General features: G+C 45.6%; 1 protein-coding gene across 10 annotated transcripts in view; it reads right to left on the reverse strand.

Moving 5' to 3' along the window:
- Nucleotides 1-17,412, reverse strand: part of SIPA1L2 (signal induced proliferation associated 1 like 2) — a 232,477-nt gene extending 215,065 nt beyond the window's left edge. For 8 of the 10 annotated variants that reach the window (XM_070055531.1, XM_070055530.1, XM_051821459.2 and 5 more), the window contains exon 1: nucleotides 16,120-16,377. The gene's annotated coding sequence lies outside the window, so the exon portion shown is untranslated. Of the gene's footprint in view, nucleotides 1-16,083; nucleotides 16,378-17,382 lie in introns of those variants that run through there. The other 2 variants (XM_070055527.1, XM_051821452.2) reach the window with 2 other exon arrangements.
- Nucleotides 17,413-22,090: the final 4,678 nt, after the last annotated feature.

Consider the following 22,090-nt stretch of genomic DNA (forward strand, 5'->3'; position numbering starts at 1 on the left):
ATAGCCATCTACAGCACAGCCTGAGCAGATATCTGCGATAGAAAGGAAATGAACCCACCAGGCAGATCATCTAAGTATCACAGTGCTCACGGTGCTCCTGTTAAAGCAGCCATTCAGTCTTCTCACCCGAGCCAGTCTCCCCTGTCTAATCTGCTAGTGGATACTGACCTATGCAACCCCATCCCTATAAGTTCTTTCTTACACATAACTTCACTTAAGAACCTTCTCCAGAGGCCGGTGCTGTGGCACAGTGGGTTAACACTCTGGCCTGAAGCGCTAGCATCCCTTATGGGTGCCGGTTCTAGTCCCGGCTGTTACTCTTCCGATCCAGCTCGCTACTATGGCCTGGGAAAGCAGTAGAAGATGGCTCAAGTTCTTGGGCTCCTGTACCTGCGTGGGAGGCATAGAGGAAGCTCTTGGCTTTGGATCGGCACAGCTCCGGCCACTGTGGCCAACTGGGGAGTGAACCATCAGATGGAAGACCTCTCTCTCTCTGCCTCTCTCTCTGCCTCTCCTCTCTGTGTAACTCTGACTTTCAAATGAAATCTTTAAAAAAAACAAACAAACAAACAAACAAAAAAAAGAACCTTCTCCAAACTCCAGGAGAAAAGAAAACTTCAGTCCAAATCCAAAGCTGGACAGGATCCATCAACTTAGAACAAATTAGTGTAAGTTTCTTCTGACATTTTGAGAGAAACAGAGGTGACCTTCTAGAAGTATTATCCTACACATCCTTGGAAACACACAGGGTAACTCTAGAAAAACACAAAAGTCTGGCCGGCGCCACGGCTCACTTGGCTAGTCCTCCGCCTGCAGCGCCAGCACCCCGGGTTCTAGTCCCGGTTGGGGCGCCGGATTCTGTCCTGGTTGCTCCTCTTTCAGTCCAGCTCTCTGCTGTGGCTCAGGAAGGCAGTGGAGGATGGCCCAAGTACTTGGGCCCTGCACCTACCTGCATGGGAGACCAGGAGGAAGTACCTGGCTCCTGGCAGCACACCAGCCATAGCGGCCATTTGGGGGGTGAACCAATGGAAGGAAGACCTTTCTCTCTGTCTTTCTCTCTCTCTCACTGTCTAACTCTGCCTGTCAAAAAGAAAAGAAAAACATAAAAGCCCAGGAGTAGTGCCATGCTCTGTCCCCATACCCTGATATCCAGTGAGAGTGGGCCATGGCGCACACTCCACCTGCGCCTGGACACAGACTCCAAGTGTGCTCCACGTGATCTTCAGGCAGGCCAGTTCCATTCATCAGAACTGGCACTTGCAGAGTTCAAGATGCCAGCCAACAGTGTGCTCAAGGCCCTTTCCAACTAAGGCAGTGTCATGCAAGTTCATCAGAGAGGAGGGAGGATGGCACACACAACTGCTTCCTTGGGATTTGCCCCTGACCCCAGCCCAGCTCCTTGCACAATGGGAGATGGCCCCTGGACTCCAATGGAATGCCCTCTGAATGGACCACAAGCCAGAGGGCCTTGCAGTCATTCAGAAGGTTCCTGCTCCCAGGAAACCCTCTGGCTGCTGAATAAATGATCACCATTATTCCATTCATCAAGTGCTTCTTAAGCCTTCTATTATGAGTCTGAATTTTAAACAGGGACTAGGTCCTTTATTACATCCCCTAATCCATGTCCCCAGTAACATTTCTTTCAATGTTACAGAATCTGTCTGCAATTTCATTATTACCGGACTTATCCTCCATTCCTCCACCCAGAACTACTTAGCACTTTATAAGAGAAGGGAACACTGCCTCCAATAGCAAAAATTAATTAATTAAAATTTAAAATTATACTTAGAGAAATGTTTTATTAGGAAATCTTTCCAGAAGGAAAGCACCATAAGAGCAACACACTGTCTACCTTGCCACGATAACGTCTGGGTCCCCAGAACAGTGCCTGGCACAAAACAGCCTGCAATAAACACCCGACACGTGGATGAATACTTTTGGTGCCTGCTCTATGACAGGTACTGCTTCCCAACTAATCCTCTCTATAGTGCTGCAAGGTAGATTAACCCCTGTTCATTTACAGGTGCAGTTTCTGAGGGCAAGCAGCTGGCCTACAGGCACCACAGTATGGACAGGGCCCCTCAGCCTCAGCATGTGTCCATGACCTATGCAAAATGAGAGTACAGCCAGTGCAGGGCCCAAGACCACAAGGACTTAGTTCTAACTGCCAGAAGATAGGCAGGTGCCATGGAAGCTCCAAACACAGAGTACCTAGCATCAAACATAACTTCAGAAAACCCACTGGGCAGAGCAGAACCAAACAGGCAACATTCCTTCCACAGTACTAGAGCAGACACGTCAGCAGCCAGCTACATGACAAACCCAGAATTCTCTAAAGGTAGATGTTCAGGAAGAGGAGAGTAAAACTGACAGACACACCTCTGGGACAGACCCCTGGATGACCCAGATCCCAGTCGCCCCTTTCCTTTCTGGCAAGCCTGACTGCAGAACACTGAGGGTGCTGGGACCAAGATATTGTAGCGGAGAAGCAAGATGGAAGGAACCTGTGTCCGTGAGTGTCAGGGGGAGAGGAGTGGCCCAGCCCACCTCCCCAGACCATGAGCAGTCACACAAGAAGTCATCTCCTTTCTCATCTGGACACTGCATTTTTGAGTATCTTTTATGGCAGGTGGGGAAAAAAAATGACTCCCAAAAACACAGTCCTAAAGAAAAATATTTCCACAATGACAGCACATGATATATGCAAAACATTCACTGATCCAGTAAAAAAAAATATATTTATTTGAAAGGCAGAGTTACAGACAGACAAAGACAGAGAGACCTTCCAGCTGCTGGTTCACTCCTCAACTAGATACAACAGTCAGGGGTGAGCCTGAATGAAGCCAGGAGTCAAGGACTCCATCTGGATCTCCCACGTGGGTGGCATGGCCAAGTACTTGGGCCATCATCCACTGCTTTGTCAGGTGCGTTAACAAGAGGCTGGATGGGAAGTGGAGCGGTTGGGACTCAAACGGTGAGCACATGGAATACCAGTGTCAGTGTTGGAGACAGCTGACTAACCTGCTGTGCCAAAACACTGACCCCGACACAGTAAAATTGAGGAAAACATTTTATTTGCTTTATTTACTGCTGCAGAGGTTTATCAACTCAGTACTCCAGTATGGGGCCCAACAAAGGTGGTTAACTGCATCTAGAATTTAAGTCAATTTGGATTTTATTTTGCTAGCCAGTAACTCTTCAGCACAGATGATTTACAAAACCCCTGGTTGTGTAGGGTTCACTTGGTTAGCCTTCTCTGTAAATAGCATCATAAAACTGAATATAAGACATGCTACTTTTTTTGGTAAAGAATTTATTTATTTATTTAAGAGGTAGAGTTATAGACAGTGAGCCGATCTGAAGCCAGGAGCCAGGATCTTCCTCTGGGTCTCCCACACGGGTGCAGGAGCCCAAGGACTCCACTGCTTTCCCAGCAGAGAGCTGGATCAGAAGAGGAGCAGCCAGGACTAGAACCAGCACCTGTACGAGATGCCAGCGCCACAAGTAGAAGATTAAGCTACTGCACCACAAGAAATGCTCCTTTTAATAACTATTGAATTTGAACTAGAAATAGTTCCTACAGCTTTGCAGACAAACAGATGTATTTTCTTTCACCTCAAGTTTTCCAAGTAGCACATTCAAAGAACTAGCAATGTGTCAGGATCCACCTCTCAGACGCAAAGGTTCAGCCCGATGCTGAGAGCGGGCCTGAGTCGCCCTGCAGTCAGTGCCAGCAGATCCACTAAAGCAGCCCACAGGCAGCATATAAGAACAGACCCAAGCGGCCGGCACCGTGGCTCACTAGGCTAATCCTCCACCTGTGGCGCCGGCACCCCGGGTTCTAGTCCCAGTTGGGGCACTAGATACTGTCCCGGTTGCCCCACTTCCAGGCCAGCTCTCTGCTGTGGCCCAGGAGTGCAGTGGAGGATGGCCCGAGTGCTTGGGCCCTGCACCCACATGGGAGACCAGGAGAAGCTCCTGGCTTCGGATCAGCGCGGTGCACCAGCCACAGTGCGCCGGCCGTAGCAGCCATTGGGGGGTGAACCAACGGAAAAGGAAGACCTTTCTCTCTGTCTCTTTCACTGCCCACTCTGCCTGTCAAAAAAATAAAAAATAAATTGGCCGGCGCCGTGGCTCAATAGGCTAATCCTCCACCTTGCGGCGCCGGCACACCGGGTTCTAGTCCCGGTTGGGGCGCCGGATTCTGTCCCGGTTGCCCCTCTTCCAGGCCAGCTCTCTGCTATGGCCAGGGAGTGCAGTGGAGGATGGCCCAGGTGCTTGGGCCCTGCACCCCATGGGAGACCAGGAAAAGCACCTGGATCCTGGCTCCTGCCATCGGATCAGCGCGGTGCGCCGGCTGCAGCGGCGGCCATTGGAGGGTGAACCAACGGCAAAGGAAGACCTTTCTCTCTGTCTCTCTCTCTCACTGTCCACTCTGCCTGTCAAAAAATAAAAAAAAAAAAAATAAAAAAAAATTAAAAAAAGAAGAGACCCAAGGAAAAACAGCCAAACCACATATGAATATCACATCCCTACTGGCAAAGGAGAAGTTGTGACTTAGGATAAATACACAGATCTCTAAAAGAAACTGCTGCTAAAACCACTTAACAAATAGATACAACCTTTACAAAGCATAAATGATATCTAAGTAAAGGAAAAGCAAGCCTCCCATATTTAAATGTTTAGGTGTTTGGCACAGCAGTTAAGACGCTGCTTAGAATACTATCCTCCCAGATAGGAGTACCTGAATTCCATTCCCAGCTCCATTTCTGATGCCAGATTCCTGTTAATGCATACCCTGGGAGGCAGCAGGTAACACCTCAAGTTCTTTGCCCTTCACATGGGAGACCCACATTGAGTTCTGGGCTCCTGGCTTGAACCTTTCCACTCCTGGCTGTTGTGGGCATTTGAGAAAATAAATCAGACTCTTTCTGCTTTGCAAATAATTAAAAAATAAAGTACCTGGCAAAGTACACACACACACACACAATGTTGAGTTAAAGAAGCTTTACATAAAGGAGTACCTACTACATGACTCCATTTACATGAAATTCAAGAACAGCCAAAGCCTATCTATGGGAAAAGAAAATGAAAAAAGGGGGCTGGAGCTGTGGCACAGTACGCCTGTAGCGCTGGCATCCCATATGGGTGCCAGTTCACATCCCGGCTGCTCCTCTTCTGATCCAGCTCTCTGCTCTGGCCTGGGAAAGCAATAGAAGAAGGCCCAAGTGCTTGGGCTCCAGCACCCAAGGGGGAGACCCAGAAGAAGCTCCTAGTTTCTATCTTCAGATCAGCGCAGCTCCAACCATTGTGGCCATCTGGGGAGTGAACCAGAGGATGAAAGACTTCTCTCTGTCTCTCTTTGTAACTCTACCTCTCAAATAAATAAATCTTTTTAAAAAAAAAATCTTACCAAGCACGTACTGTTACTTCATGTGAAATAAAAATGGAAGCAGACGGAAGCAACAGAGCACCAACAGCAATGTGACTGACCCTCCACCTGCCCCGACACACCTGGATGGTAGGTGAAATGCTCAACTCTGGTGAGCTCCTATTATCCTCAGCCCTCCTTCCTCATGCTGCCTTGGCTTAAAGATTTCATTACTCAGAATAATTTAAAATAAATCACCTTGGTGAATCAAGTATCAAGTTACAAATTCTTAAACACAAGGACTCAAAACTTTGAACTACAAATATATTATGTGTATATTCTCTGGACAAAAAACAAAATAGATTCAGTAATTTTACACTAAAACATCAGTTATATTTCTGACATATTAAAAATAATATTTCCTTTTATGTTAGGACACACTCTATAATCTTTAGCAAATTACAATGAGAAATTACATGATCAATAATCACCACTTTGAAAATACTATCACTTCTCCTTAATGCTACTTTTATTAATAATATCAACTTCTAGAATTGCAAAATCTAAACCACATAGATGAATTTGGCTTTAATCAGAGCACTATGTTCAAATGAACTGACAGTGTTTGTATGTATTTGGTGGTCCCCAATAGAATGCTATAATTTGAACATAATTTGGCTCCTGAACTCAAGTTGGATGATTTTGTTTTGTTTTGTTTTTCTAAGATTTATTTATTTGAAATGGAGAGAGAGAGAGAGAGAGAGAGACTGAGATTGATCTTCCATCAGCTAGTTCACTCTCCTAGGCCAGGCTGAAACCAGGAGTCAGGAACTCCATTCAGGTCTTCCATGTGAGTGGCAAGGCTATTCTCCTCTGCTTTCCCAATCACATTTACAGGGAGCTGGACTGGAAGTGGAGCAGCCAGGTCTTGAACCCACACTACATGGGATGCCAGCATCAAAGGCAACACCACAATGCCAGCTCCTCAATTAGGATTTTAAATCCCAAGGCCAAAGTTGATGGTGCTGGGAGGGTGGAGACCTGAACCAATCATGGTGTCTAGGAGGTGGGCCTAGTGGGAGTTCCTGTGTCACTGAGGCCTGTCCTGGGAAGGCAGCTCTCACAAGAGGGTTGGTTATAAAAGCCAAGTTGGGCCTAGCCACTCTCTGCTTCTCAGCTCTCCACATGACCTTTCTTCCATGTGTGCTCCACCATTCCTATGCTCTGACCTCAGCAGATGGCCTAATCAAGAGTGTACCCAATCTTGGGCTGTGAACCTTCAAAAATGTAAATAGAAATAAACCTCTTTTCTTGAGAAGTAGCCTGTCTTGAGCATTTCATTATAGTAACAATAAGCCAACAAATAGAGTCACTGAGTGTCTCTCATATAAGAAGTTCTCAGTAAAAATTCATAACCAATTTCCAAAGCTCAACTCAAGTCATACATTCTTCTCAAATGTTTTCCGGACTATTCAAACCCACTTCCTTCCTTCTGAAAGAACTTGTAGTACCCATCTATCCCTGGTGTCATTTACACAGCAATCTTTTCCTATTCTAGCTGGCACATGGCCATGGGTTTGGGCAAAACACAAGGGAACAGGCAATTAGTTCATCCCCTAATAAGGTAGCACATTCTATTGTACGATAGATCTTAATCCATTCTATTTCTTAATCAGTAACATCACAGAGTTTAATTAGAGGAGAACCCAAGGTTCCTATGAGACCTAAAACTATGACTTGATTTAATTTGCAAACTGTACATGACACTGACCTGAGTCAGGCATGGGGTGATAGGATCCCTGCCACCCCTGCCCTCAGAGGTCTCACACCCTGGAGTACTCACCAACTTAGAAATAATAACACAAAAGAGTTTTTAAAAGACCTCAAAATTGTGTGGCCTCATTGCTTTAAGATTGGATTAGACTCACTTGTCTCTATCAGTTAGACAAAGCCACCAGACACCACTCACCCTACCTCTGTCTTCTGCAAAGCAGGAGATTCTATTTTGCTCTATATAACACTTGAAATAGTTTATTTTAAATGATCATCTTTCTTCTTTTCCTGAAAAAGAGAAACTAAAAGTCCAGTTTTAACACCTTGATGCTCGCAAGGATGGCAAGAAAAACAAGTAAATGTTGCCACTATCTTCCAAGAAGGAGCCTGGACTGCCCTCTCTCCCTGCCCTCCTCAACACCTCCCACGGTGCTACAGGAGGGAAGGGCAGCTGTGATAAGTACATGTTCCTGGAATGACGAAGCCAGAAGGGAGAGAGAGTGGTGGCTCTTGAAACTATCGGAGGGCCTTACTCTTCCCTCCATGCACGCCTCCTGTGCCGACGCCACATCCCCTCTGCTCCACAGTTTATTTCAGAAAGAACGAGAGTTACGGTGCCAAGCTCACAGGATGAATTTAGAAAGCTCCACATAACCAGACGCACCGCGACAGCAGCCATCAGACATCACCCAGATTTAACTGCCCTAAAATTAGCAGTCGGAGCAAAGCAGTTAGTGCAGTGATTGCGTCAGAGCTGCTCTGACTGGCAAGCTGCCAGCGTTAAACAAATGGTCCTGCGCTCTCTACCAGGGAAACAATATTTTGGAAGAGAGCCAGCTAAGCCTTTCAGTGAATGTTCAAATTCTAGCTTCCCTATTAATGTTTTATAATTCAATGACAAGGTGAACAAAGTCTATATGGGCTACATCTGCAAGGGTGTTATTTTCTTTGTTGTAAGCACTTATTCTTTGGGTGAGTAAAGTACTGTGGATGAATCCTTTTAAATATTTAAATGCCTGAAATTTATTTAGGGATTCACATTCAACTGGCTTAAACAAAGATTATGCAAATCTAGCAAAGTATAAATGCAAAACAAAAATTGTTTCCCTCTTATATTTCTTTTAATCTTGGCAAAGACTCAGGGGCTAAAGAAATGTTCTCTGCATGATCACAGAACCCACTCACTTCCCCACAAAGAATATATAACCTGATTCAATCAGTGGAACTGCCACCTCACCACAAAGTACAAAATTCCTAATTAATAATAGACGATCCCCTGGCTGATACAACAGGCATTTTTTAAAGAACAATAAGCTCATTAGTTCAACCCACAGCCTCCACTTCCCCCTTTCCAGTGGGTCGGATAATTCCACCATTCTCACACACATGCATCATTCATTTTACATTTTACAATTATTTACTGAGACCCACTGTACCTTACCAAGGCAGCTATATAACATTGTAAAGAGCACTGTGGTTGGAGTTAAGACACCTGGGTTTAAAACAGAATTACAAATTCAGAAAACCACATTTTCTTTCATTAAACCTTGGCTTTACATCCATAAAAACAAAAACAACCCCATCAGGCTTACATGGGTCTTGTTAAGTATATGTAAGAGATACAAATGAAAGTTCACACCCACAAACTGTTTTTAAATTTGTCATCAAATTTAACATTAAAAAAACTCTTAAGTGGGGAAACAAGTTCATTAAACTAAGCAAATAACTGAAAATGACCCTAAATAAACAAAACTGGTTAATAAATTGGGAGCTTCCACTACTATTTTTTTTTAAGGTTTATTTTTTTAACTGGAAAGTCAGAGTTACACAGAGAGAAAGAGAGGCAGAGAGAGAGAGGTCTTCCATTCTGCTGGTTCACTCCCCAGTTGATCCCAACAGCCGGAACTGTGCTGCTCGGGAAGCCAGGAGCCAGGAGCTTCTTCTGGGTCTCCCATGCGGGTGCAGGGGCCCAAGGACTTCAGCCATCTCCTACCGCTTTCCCAGGCTGTATCAGAGAGCTGGATAGGAAGTGGAGCATCCGGGACTTGAACCGGTGCCCATATGGGATACCAGCACTGCAGGCAGTTGCTTTATCCACTACGCCACTGCGCCAGCCCTCTATTATTATCTTTAAAGGCAAATATCTACAACTCTTATCATAACATGCCTTAATAAACAAATTTAAACAAAAAGGAGTTAAAATGATAGCCTTCTGATTTTGTATATAAATTAATAGTATTTCTGGATATTAAAGATAAAAGACTTCCATGGTATAAAATTAAACTATGGTTACTGAGCATCCACTATTTGGAAGGCATAAATAATATCCCAACCTACTTTGCAACCCTCAAATTAAAAGCACCAGATCAATAAAAGGTATACTATATACTACTGATGAGACTTTTTAAAATTATTATTTTTTGTAGAAATTATCATTGCTGGTGGATTGAGAGATAAAAGGATAGTGTTGTACAATTCAAAAATCATTTCTTTTCAGTAATCTTTATTAATGAGCCCAAAGTAGGGCCTTTACATGAACTGCAGTCTCATCTAATTCCAATACAGCACAGTCATCAGTGGGGACCAGACACTGAAACCTTGGGAAAGATTTAAACCACACTCTCTCATGACAGAAGAACATCAGAGGGTGCCCAGTCTCCCTGGAACCACACCCTCTGACTGGGAGTATACAGGTCTTGATGTAACAGATGGAATGCTGTCAAAACTCACTTGAGAAACTACTACATTTTTAACAGTTCCACATCAGAGTTCAGTCACAGATTATTTCAAATGACCTGGGAAAGATATACAATGAAGTATAAAATAATGTTTAGACAGATGGTTCATAACAGAAATAATTAGAACTATAAGGCAATACTACTCAACAAAAGCAAAGATACATAAAGTTCTTTCATGTTCAACTCCACAATTTCTAATCATTTCTTTAACAGTCTTTGGTGAGAACTTATCATGTGGCAAAAATCAACTAAGCAAGTGCAGGGAATTCGGCAGTAAGCCAGAATTATCTGCTTGTGTGGTGCTTGGGTTCTACTGAAATGAGAAAGAAGGCAAGACAGAAGTAAAGTAGCCATCTTTTGCTGCTTTTCCCAGGCCATTAGCAGGGAGTTGGATTGGAAGTGGAGCAGCTGGGAAATGGACCGGCACCCATATGGGATGTCAGCATTGCTTGCAGCAGCCTTACCCACTTTGCCCCAATACCCAACAGTTCTTACTTTCCACAGCAGTAATTTTTAACACTGGTTCTTTACTTAGACTTTTTTAATTAAGGGTAATTAAATACACAACGAATAGCTTATTTTGGACTCCTCTGAGTTCTTGAACAACTCAATTAAGTGAGAATTTCAGCAGATTTAGCAAATTTGCAAAAGTGAAAAATATGGAGATATCTAATTGTCAAAGGCCAAGATGCCCCTGATGGCTAAATATTTATTTGTGGAAATAGGGAGAGATGTATATTATCTAATTAAAACACCAGAATCCCAGGAAATGATTCTGACTCCAATCCCAGTTATCTAAAAGTAACTCAAAATTAAAAAAAAAAAAAAAAACTGGAAAATGAACTTAAGAAAGTCCAGGGGCCAGTGCTGTAGCATAGTGTATAAAGCCACCGCCTGCAGTGCCGGCATCCCATAGGGGCACCAATTCGAGTCCCAGCTGCTCCACTTCCTATCCAGCTCTCTGGTACGGTCTGGGAAAGCAGTAGAAGATGGTCCAAGTCCTTGGGCCCCTGCACCGGTAGGGGAGACCCAGAAGAAGCTGGCTCCTGCCTTTGGATTGGTCCAGCTCTGGTCATTATAGCCATTTGGGGACTGAACCAGCGGATAGAAGACCTCCCTCTCTCTCTCTCTGCCTCTACCTCTTCTCTCTGTAACTCTGACTTTCAAATAAATCTTTAAAAAAAGAAAGCCCAAAAATATTGTGTTTTTTCCTACAATCTTTTCATTGCCTAAGGCCTCCAGAGGCCATACGTCATATGTGGCCCTTTCAGTCATTAAATATCTATTTCTCAACCACCAACTATGTGTAGAACATGTCCTAGATACTAAGGGCAGACTAAAATTGAATTCATTTCTTACAAAAACTTGGTCAGTAGAACCAGAAAAGGAGGTTTGACATGCTATTTCAAGATATCCCTGTGGAACGATGGAACGAGATAGACCCGTTAAAAGAAATTGAGTGCATGAGTACTTAACTGTAACCAAGGGTGTCACTCCTTATAACCATAGAGGGAAGCCCTTTATGGATAACGAGACACAATTCATGGTGTTCAGTCCACTAAGCAACTCATCAGTGACTTAAGTAAAGAAACACATTCTGGTCTTATGTGCAGACAGCATTTCTTTGGGAAAGCAGGCAAAGGTGCTAACTAATAGAATCAAATTCCAAAAGGCACCATGGGAAGAACTAGCTGAAATAAAGCATAAAAAAGCACAGGGAACGTGAGATCTTGCAGTACATCAGAATTGGAAAGGGGGATGAGAATGAATGGCGGCTCGCGATTAAGGGTTCAGAGATGCCAGCGAACAGGAAAGTCCCGGAGTCCGAGTGGTGTGGCCACTGGGAAAATGAATGCAAACTTGGACTATCTCAGCACAAGCAGGGCAAGGGACCTAGGAAGGGTGCTCCTGCTCTGCTGTACACAGGCCCAGCTGCACACAGAGCAAATCTGACAGGTACTGCTCCATGAGTAACTAAAATACTTCTATATACAGACTTGCCCTGTAGGTCACCAATGCAGTAAAAATTGAAATAGATAGAATCAGAGTTCAATTTGTTAAGTCTGAAAACCACCAAACAGGTGGAGATCCCTACCCCTTAGAGTTAATGCTTTTGGATACTGCTGAAAGACTGAGTACAGAGATTATAAAAAGGGACCCAAGCATCAAAGAAAGGTTACTTGGGCTGCTCAGTGATTTCCAAACCCTGGAGCTCGTTGAAGTTCTTATGCACATGTCGGGTGATTTTAACAATACCCTCTCTGGATGGGAAGAACTCCAGTCTGACAGCATCTCCTGCCCCCTTTTCTTGATGTTATCAATGTAGCTTAACAATAGCAATCTCTGTTATTAATTTTCAACATACTTATATAGCAATATTAACTGAAGAGAAATCAAACAATCCTTTAAATCTGCTTTAGTATTTGTTTTTTTAATTTTACGGGTAGGTGGAAAAAACAGTATAGAAACAATATGAAGAGATAACCCTTAAATTCCCTTCTGGTTCATGGACACAATGACAACTGCGTTCAACTTACTGCTTGTCTTCTTCCTTCCTGGCACCCGGCTTGCCCATACAGTGCTGTGCAATGCAGGGAAAGCCATGAAGAAATGGACTGCACTACACATGACATTTCTCAAGAAAGGGAAGCTCTGTAGTGAGTCAGATCTGTCTTCCTGCAACCACTGCTGCTCTTTGGAACTGAACTTCAAAAGAAATCAAAATAATTTGTTTCTGAAGATATGGGGCATTTAAATTTTTTTAAAAAGATTTATTTATCTATTTGAAAGGCTGAGTTACAGAGAGGTAGAGAGAGAGAAAGAGAAAGATCTTCCATCAGCTGGTTCACTCCCCAAATGGCCACAATGGCTGGAGCTGGGCCAATCTGAAGCCAGGAACCAGGAGCTTCCTCCCAGTCTCCCACGTAGGTGCAGAGGCCCAAGCACTTGGGCTGCTTTCCCAGGTGCATTAGCTGGAAGCGGGATTGGAAAGAACCAGTGCCCATACAGTGCCCATATGGGAATCCTGTCAGTGCTGCAGGCGGCAGCTTTACCCACCATGCCACAGCGCTGGTCTAGCATTTAAATTCTTATCACATTGTTATCCCATCTTTAAAAGGGGTCAAAGCTAAATACAACTGGAACAGAAAAGGAATTTCTGAATCACTGATTTCAAGGTAAGCTAGCAGCTATAACACTCATAGAGTATTCACCTACAAACATACTATAAGCCAAAGTGGCGGGGGGGGGGGGGGAGGCACACTCAGTAAAACTATAAACATCCCAATCAGACATACTTTTCAGTATTCTGACGCATTTATTTTAAATATTAAAGAAATCTAAAGTTTTGATGCTGAAAGGAGTCATGGAACTACTTCAATCAAACTCATTTGTGACAGGTGGTAGACAGGAAGCTCAAGGCTCCTGTATCTGTGCCTGTGCTCTTTCTACTCTCCTGAAAGGCAACTGGGTTTAACAGAAGCAGAAAATCTAGAACACAGTTCTTTGTATTTTTAGGACTATATATTTCAGTCAAGTTCAAAATGGGGTGGGGGAATACTTAGCTTTTCAGTTAATAATAAAAGCCTACATTTTCTGCAAATTCAGCATATCTTTGAAGAGGCTTGTAACCCTAAATCACCATCATAAGTAGATTAGGAGTTCAAAGACTCGATGTCTTCCTCAATCTCAAAAAATAACCTTTGCATTTTCCAATTATAGCTGGGGGGAGAGCTCTATTCACATAAACACAGAGTTCTTTGCAAAGTATGCAGTAAACACAACCCCTTTTAAGCTGGTTTTCATGGCCAAACATAACACTTTTAAACCAGTTCCAATTACCAGACAATTGTCCTTTCAGGATAGCTCACTTGTATGACCTCACTTTCAGAAATAGATTTCCAAAATGAATAACCCACTTCCCATTTTGTGTCAGGTAAAAAGAGCTTCAAGGAGGACAGGTGTTTACTAAGCCCAGGTATCAAGGAGCCCTTCAAAATACCATTCCAGTCTTCAGGCAAGGAAAAGCATTCCAAATCCATATTACACAGCCTTAACTACAACAGGCATCAGAAATGCCAAAACATGATGATCTAATAGTTCCCCTATTCAAGTAAAAGTTACATGCCATAAAAGTAAAATTCTTTAAGAAAGTCTATGATTTCAAAACACGGCATAACATTTTATGACAAATACATACTCCAATCACCTGGGGAAAATCCAGGGCCCTTATTCCATAACCAGATGCTCCACCTACATACCTGTAATGCACTTGCTTTATTTTCCAGACTGTTTCTTAACCAAGTTCATTTCACCCCATCTATAGGTAGCATGTGGGTACTGATAGAAGCTGGTTCTGATTTCATTTCCTACTTCCCAGATGTTTGCTCAGTAGCTTTGCGTTCTGTTTCTCCTTCAGCTATTTATGAATACACTCTACTTTAGAACAAATTCAGCGTGTCAGATCTGAAGCCAGGCAAGGCACACAATAAATGACAGCTATAAAGGCAAAATGTCTACAGTTTACACGTAAGTTTGGCTACCTAAGCAAGATTTGGACAGACTGTCATGGTCTTGCTTTAGAATAAAGTACCTCAAAATGTAACTGAGAACTTACTGCTGTTGAAATGGCCAACTATAGGCTATTGTACTTGTCAGTAAGGGGTTGTATTTGGAAATAAAAACCCAAATATCATCTGGAGAGGAGAAAATAAAAACATCCCTAACACAAACCTTGGTATGAATCATGCAGATATACAAGTACTTCAACTCTTCCTCAAATGCATCAACTGAATCTTAGTGAACAATTAATACTATTTGTACCCAAAACTCAAGGAAGATTGCACTTTCCCATGAATAACACTTTGATGCCTTTCTGAATTAAGCAGTGAAACTAAATCAAGCAGTAAACATGCTCTAAGTGAAAATGGCCTCTAAAAGGAATTACAAACTCATCCTACAACTCTGAAATCCTCAAATAAGACCAAACATGGAACAGACATTCTTAAATGTGTGCCTAAATATAGTAATCAGGTTGTCTCTTAAAATTCACCTTTAGGAATCTTATCCCAGAAATACCGGGCCACCTTTCCATACCTTCAAAAGTATCCATACAGGTTTTATACTGAAGTAACACATTTCCGATGAGATTTTTTTTCTTCCATCATTAATTGTATAATTAGAAAAAATACAACCTAGATTGCAGACACAGGCAACTCGAACGGGCAGTTTACTAAATGCCTGTCATAAGAAAGCCATCTAGTGTTAACGTTTAGAAATGAAAACTGCAGACAAAAGAGGCAAAGACAAATTTGCGCGACTATCTTGAACTTACTGAGCAAACCCGTGACAATCACCAAGACTCTTTGTTTTGGGCTTTCCTTGTCTCTGTTGCGTTTTCTTTTTAAAGCCACCCCTGTTAAAGCCAAGTCTAAATCTAAGCAAAATCCAAAACGTCTACAGTTTTATTTGGACCAAAACACTGCTTTTGGTGAGCAGAATTTCGTGACCCATGCACTTGTTTTTCCAATACCCACGCCGGAGTCATTCTGGGCTGATTTAATTTAACCGAAGCAGGTTAATGATGACAAATACCTCCCAGAGGGCTAATGCCAAGTTGTTCTCTCTTCCCGAGAAGCCACGGCTCTCGCTGTAGATGATGAGCCCGAAATTGATTCTCTGGGTTTGCGGCACGGCAGGAAATTAATCTGTAGGTGCTCCTGGGGATATTCCCAGGACGCGGTCAAACTACCCGTTCTGACGAAGGGGACCGCAGGAGGCCCGGCAGCGGAGGGGGTCCGAGCGCTGCACACCGGCGGCCGCGCAAAGTGGGAAGAAAGGTCGAGCTGAGTGAGAAGGGCGCTCGCCCGCTGCTCGGGGTCTCACAACAAGGGGGCCGTCCCGGCGAGCGCGCGGAGAGCGGCGCCGCCGCAAGTTCCTCGGTCCCCAGCCCGGCGCGCCGGGGAAGCCGCGACCCCGGTCTCCCCGACCCTCAATCACAGCCCAGCCCGGGCACCTGGTTGAGGTCCTCCTCGGTCCCCGTGTCACCGCGACGGTGCCCTGATAACTTGGAGAGAACCAGCGGCCGCGGCTCCCTCGTCCACCCTCGGCTGGCAAGCGTGGCGCATCTGCCAGCCGGACCCCGCGCTCCGCGACCCCGCCGCCGTCACCCCTCAGACGCTCCCGCGAAGGGCAACCCCTTACCCTCCGGGACCGTCGCAGAAGCGCCCAGACACGCACCTCGGGAACGCCGTCCTCCGAGACCTGCTACAGCCCGCGCGCGTCTGGCGGCGCGTACCGGGGCAGCTGCCTTGCCGCCCGCCGCTGCCCCGGGCTGCCCATCGGCCCGGACTCTGCCCGCGCCGGACTCCGGCGGAGGCGGCCCGGACCCGCCGGCTGCCGCTGGAGCTCTCGGCCTGTGAACAGGCAGGCGGCCGGCGGGGGCGCGGCGCTCCTCCTCCGTCTTCCTCCTCCTCCCGTTCCGCCGACTCCTCCCGGGCTCCCCGTCTGCCGCGCCGGCTCCCGACGCCGCCGCCCGCCTGCCGGGCGGCACCGCCCCTCGCCCGCTCTGCGGCCTCCCATTGGCCGCAGCCTGCAGGCCCCCTCGGCCCCGCCCTGCGATTGGGCGCGGGCGCCGTCTGTCCCACCGCCCGCGGGGCTCGGGGCGCAGCCGGTGCGCTGTTCCCAGGCCCCGCGGCGCGCGGGAGCGGCGCGTCCGGGAGGGGCATCGAGTCCCTTCCCCGGGGAGTGGGCTGTGGGGGCCGCTGTGAACCTGGAACCCTGACTCCGGGCGACCCGTCACTGCTGCCGACCGGACTCTCTTTCGCTCCTCTGGAGAAGTTAAAAACCCCAAATCCGGCTCCGATCCGTCCCCTTGCTGCAGATGCGACCCCGCCCGGCCCTCTGCTCACCGGAGACAGGACGGACTCGCTGGCCCGGCGCTCCGGTCCCTGCGACTCGGGAGCCTCAGCGCCCCCGGCCGGGACAACACGCACAGCCGTGGGCACGGAGCGGCACCTGCCACGGCCTCGCAACCGGCCAAACGGTTCGACTCACTTTGTTCAGAAGAGCCCCGGCGGAGCGCGCCTTCGTGTGCGGGCCCCAGGGGTGCGGGAGGGTGCACGTAGAAACGCTTTAGGAAATGGAAAAGGGATTATGGTGGAGGAGAGGCCTTTCCGAAACGGGAGGCACGCAGGGAGAGGCTGGGAGTCCCCGCGTCCCCCGGCCCAGCCCAGGACGTCTCTCCCCGCCCGCCAGCGGTGCTCAGCCAGGAGAGAAATGTTCTTAGATCCTTATCTCAACAACGAGGAAATGAACTTTTTAGACCCATAGTGTCTGCTTTCCGAGGTAATGTTGATCACCCGGGAGAAAGCATTACTTGACGCTATCGATTTACACAGCTTGCCACTTGACTTGGACCCTGAAAGATGAGGAATCGCAGAAGAATGCCTTATGCTAGACTGGAGTTGACTCTGCCTGAGAGGTATGGTGGGAGTCACCTACCAGCAGGAGGCTTAGGTGGCCCGCGACTTCCCTTCCAGCCACTCCGCAGGGTTTCCGGAGCAGGCTGTATTCCCTGAGACTGAACCGGAGATGTCAGTTCCTCAGAGGCAGAATTCTTCCTGAAGAGATAAGGTTATCTCCACTTCCCTATCAGAAACACTTCCTAGAACACAACCCCCTTAAAAGTTACAGGCTGTCCCTCCCATGCTTTATCTTTGAGATCTAAAGCATACATACACGGTGTACAGTCTTTTATATCTTTTTCAAATAAGCATGACACCTGGGAATGGGTACAATGAAAACTGTCAAATAGCACCTCTATGACTACAAAATTTCTGGCTTCCCCAGGTTTTGATGGGCTTCCCAACTCTCACCCTATGATCATCTTTTATCAGATTGTTATGGATTCGTTCAGCCAACATTTATGGAGACCCTGTGAGCTTATAAAAATGCATGGGACACAGGCTCTGCTTTTCAGCAGTTCATCTCACACTCTCCTGACATTGCAGATGCTTTTGGAGAAGGAAGAACAAAAATCCCACAAAAGTAGTCATAAAGAGACTTTTCCTGGGTGTGTGTGGGGGTGCCTGGGGAGGAGCCTTCCCTTCATACATCAGGTGACGGTACTCCTTACACCCCACAGTGTTGCACATGCCTGTCCCATTATTCTGTAAGGGCCATGAGGAGAAGAACTGTGTCTGCCCTCCAACGTGTTGCTGTAGCACAAAGCCAATCCTGAACCATTGCGATAGGTCTTGCTGCATTGTCTAATAGAGGAGAGAAACATAGCCCTTTCATGTCCCTATGTGACCATTGTACATGAAGTCTGACCAGACATTCTCAGTGACAATGCTGGCCACAGTTCTCTTCCTCTGTCACTTTCCAGCCCTCTTTTTCTGTTTTGCAAACTAAAATTAAATATCTAAGCCCTTAGCTCCACTACCAAAGTTGGCAGCAATTTTTTACAATGTAGGTAATTGTGCAAACCGTTGTGTGCCTTTGTGAAAGTCCTTAAAGAGTTTCTGACAAGGCCGGTGCTGTAGTGCAGCGGGTTAGAACCCCAGCCTGAGTGCTGGCATCCCATATGGGCACCAGTTTGAGTCCTGTCTGCTCCACTTCTGATCCAGCCCCCTGCTAATGCACCTGGGAAAGCAGCAGAGGATGGCCCATGTCCTTGGGCCCTGAACCCACATGGGAGACCCAGAAGAAGCTCCTGGCTCCTGGCTTCGAATCAGCTCAGCTCTTGCCATTGCGGCTATTTAGGGACTGAACCAACAGATGGAAGACCTCTCTCTCTCTGTCTCTATCTCTCTGTAACTCTTTCAAACAAATAATAATAAATCGTAAAGAGAGAGAGAGAGAGAGAGAGAGAGACTATCCCAGAACTCAGAGCTGCAAGCAACCCTCCCGGATCAGAACGTGCCTGCCCTCAGCAAGCAGGCACTGCGCCCTTTTCTCTTGCCTGAACAGCGCCTTTCAGAACAATGGTGATGCAAACAAGGGCCTCAGCATATCCTTCTGAAGAATTCTTGTTCTAAAGCTATAAATTTTGCTGGTTTAAAAAAAAATTGACTATGAGGTATGAAATTATATTTGCCTGAGAGCTAGAGAGAACGATCATATGTTTTTATCTTCTCACTTTCACCTTTCCCCAAGCTAAGATTTCCTCTCGCTTTCTCCCCAAGCCTCATTTGCTATCCCTCAAAAGTCTTCTGTGGTGGATTTCAGCAGGCTCTAGAGGGTTCTAAAGAAACAAACTCAAGGAATTAATTCTCTTTGCAATTCTGATTCAGCACATCAACTCCTGAAATAATTCCAACATCAGTCTACCTATTTTTCTCTAAGAAAAATAAAAGGCATTGAGTTCAAAGACATACCAGCTGTCTTCTCAGTTCCAAGGTTTTGAGCTTGTTGGCTGACCTTGCCTGGGACTTGTATCTATTTACTTTTGAAATGAGCAAAATAGAGGTTTTATTTTCTTGATGCACTACAGCAAGAGTCTGCTTACAGATGACTGTAATAAACCTGAATGGCTAAGTCAAAGAAGGGTTTCTATTCCCACCTTTATCTCTCCCTTCCCTTTTCTGCTGCCAACCCTCTTCCTAACTATTTCTTTTATGTTAAATGAACGTCCATCATTTGCAACGAATAGGTATTGATTGTATACTATGTGCAGGGGATTACGTATAGACTCAAAGGACTCAAGGACTGTTTGCCAGAGGGTGAATTTCATGACATGGGGCAGCACTCAAGAGTGGGTGCTCAGGAGCATCAGTGAGTGGTGCCCACAGGGAGGACAGGAGAGCCAGCAGTCTGCAGGCAAAGCTGGTGCCAATTGCCTCGTTTCTCAAACCGGCAGGCAGGGAGGAGAAAACAGAGCAATACCCCTGGCGAGAGCAAGCACAGTGGGCAAAGACACAGAAACCAACTGAGCAAGGTGAAAGGTCACTACAAAACACACCAAACACCGGAGTAAGGGAGAAGGTTTATGGTCCGGTGGGGGAAACCCGACAGGCTGCCTCCCTGTGCAGGAGAAAACAGCCTGTACTAGAACAGGTCTTACATAGCTTTGCACAGGTAAGGAAGTCGGAGCTGACATTTAGGGTGGGGGTGGGGGTGGAGCTGACACTTGTGATTGGGCCATTTGGTCACCTGACTTCTAGTAAGTCCAGAGGGACTTAGGAAGCCAGTACCATTTTACTAACACAAGGCACGTTGGGGAAACAGCCATGCCCTTTGGCCACACATGGGCTTAGTCACTTAAATAACAAATCTTCATATGGCACTTTGGCCATGCCAGTCCTATTTCTCCTTAGAAGGGACGTCCCCACATACAGATGAGCATATGGACACTGCTTCACTTTCTTTCAAAATGGAAACCTCTCACAACAGAAACTTGTTGTGGGCTTTTGAAGTAAAGCAAGAAGTGCCAAGTCCTTCTGCAATTAAGAAACAATGGTTTGATATAACTCAGGAAGCTTGGTTCCAGGCCTTGGTCTTGTATACCAGTTGTCCTGATGAAAGCAAAGCATGTGTTGCTTCTATAGTAAAAACCAAAATAATATTGTAAGAATCATTAAATAATGAGCCAAATGCTACATACTATTTATAGGAGCCTAAGACGAAATCTGTATAATAGCTAGGAAATAAACGCATTTGGTTCTGCAAACATATACGGAAGCCTACTTGGTTCTCAGTCTGTTCTATGGGTTGTAGAAGACTGTTACATTTCAAAACAAGATCAGTCTCAAGGAAGTACAATACCGCCCTGCTGGGATGTTTACATAGGAAACAATTCCAATAGTGCAAAGACAGTGCATTTAAAATGCCAAGCTGAATTTAACGTTGCATAGATCAGTGCTACCAGAGTGATCAATGGTCAAAAGCAAATAGCCTTCAGAAGGGGCCAGCACTGTGGCACAGAGGGTTAATGCCCCGGCCCAGAGCGCCAGGAATCCCATATGGGTGCAGGTTGGAGTTCCGGCTGCTCCACTTCCCATCCAGCTCTCTGCTATGGCCTGAGAAGGCGGTAGAAGATGGCCCAAGTCCTTGAGCCCCTGCACCCGCATGGGAGACTCAGAAGAAGCTCCTGGCTTTGGATCAACTCAGCTCTGGCTGTTGTGGCCATTTGGGGACTCTACCTCTCCCTGTAACTCTTATCTTTCAAATAAATTAAATAAATCTTTAAAAACAAAAAAGAAGGGAAACTTTCTAGTACTCTTGATTGTTTCACAAATAAGAAATCCTGTATGTGGGTCTTTGCTCTAATGAGCCCAATCTAGTGCAGCTCCAAGAATCTTCTAAGACAGGTGAGTTGTTCCTTTTCTGATGTCAAACTTCAGGCCATTGCTCTTCACATTTTATTTCCCCTATTGTCTTTCTCTGGTTCAGACCTGCCACTAAGCAACTTGTCCAAACTTTATCATCTTAAATTTGTCTTCTGCCCTCTCACCTCACCTCACATTAAAAGAAGAGAAGGAGGGAGAGAGGGAGGGAGGGAGGGAGGGAGGGAGGGAGGGAAGGAAGGAAGGAAGGAAGGAAGGAAGGAAGGAAGGAAGGAAGGAAGGAAGGAAAGGAAGGAAAGGAAGCAAAGAAAGAAGAAACATAAACTACATGAGATTCAAAAGCACCTGCCACCTTTGTGTTAACTTTTAATTCTTTAAGTAGTAAATTCTTAAGAAGCCCACATACTTTGGTGTCAAACAATCATGGCACTGAGTCCCATTTAGAAGCTTACTAGATATATGACTACAAACAAGTTATATTTCACGATTCCACTTTCCACATCTAAAAAGTGAGGCTAATAAAACCTAGCAGCCTTTTTGGACAGGTTTTTAGCTACTGTAAAGGCCCACCCGAAATATTCGAGTTGTATTGCCATCAGCTGTTTTTTCCCAGTGGCTGGGACTGTGGAGGACAATGAGAGAATTCCAATACTGAAGGTATTGGTAAGAGAGAGTTTCTGTGGAGGTTCCTCATCGGAAATTCTGAGAACAGAGAGAATTATTCTGGATAAGTTGAATTGGGATCTTCACACAGCCACACCAGTGGATTTGCTTCATGTTTTTCATGCCATGGTTATGGTACGGTCATGGTCATGATGCCACGTGATTTTGTAGCACAGTAGCTGGCACAGTGTGTATGCTGAAAACACAGTAGCTCATCAGTATTCTTCATTCCCTCTTACACTTCAAGGTGAAAACTAGTT

This window comes from Oryctolagus cuniculus, chromosome 13, assembly GCF_964237555.1.
Source record: "Oryctolagus cuniculus chromosome 13, mOryCun1.1, whole genome shotgun sequence".
Lineage (NCBI taxonomy): Eukaryota > Metazoa > Chordata > Mammalia > Lagomorpha > Leporidae > Oryctolagus > Oryctolagus cuniculus.